The 589-nt window shown below is 47.5% G+C and overlaps 1 protein-coding gene across 1 annotated transcript in view; it reads left to right on the forward strand.

Annotated features, from left to right (window-relative positions):
- LOC109356109 overlaps positions 1 to 589 on the forward strand; it is an 8,954-nt gene that overhangs the window by 7,073 nt on the left and 1,292 nt on the right. The window lies entirely within an intron of this gene.

Below are 589 nucleotides of genomic sequence, written 5' to 3' on the forward strand. Positions count from 1 at the left end.
GGATGAGGGAAGTATGAGGACGAGAATGAGGATGAGGATAGGATGAGGACGAGGATGAGGATGGGATGAGGATGAGAATAGGATGAGGATGAGGAAGTGGATTAGGATGAGGATGATGATAAGGATATGATGAGGATAGGATGAGGATGAGGATGGGATGAGGACAGGATGAGGATGAGGATGAGGATAGGATGAGGAGGAGAATGAGGATGAGGATGAGGATAGTAGGAGGATGAGGACGAGGATGAGGATAGGATGAGGACGAGTAATAGGATGACGATAGGATGAGGAGTAATGTGAGGATGAGGACGAGTATGAGGATAAGGATAGGATGAGGACGTGAATGAAGATAGAATGAGGATGAGGATAGATTGTGAGGATGAGGATGCGGATGAGCATAGGATGAGGATGAGGATGAGGATGAGGATGAGGATGAGGATGAGGATGAGTGTAGGATGAGGACGAGAATGAGGATGAGGATAGGATGAGGAAGAGGATGAGGATGAGGATGAGGATAGGATGAGGACGAGCATGAGGATAAGGATAGGATGAGGAGGAGGATGAGGATAGGATGAGGGATTAGGATGAG

The sequence above is a fragment of the Lupinus angustifolius genome, chromosome LG09 (assembly GCF_001865875.1).
Source record: "Lupinus angustifolius cultivar Tanjil chromosome LG09, LupAngTanjil_v1.0, whole genome shotgun sequence".
NCBI classification, from domain to species: domain Eukaryota; kingdom Viridiplantae; phylum Streptophyta; class Magnoliopsida; order Fabales; family Fabaceae; genus Lupinus; species Lupinus angustifolius.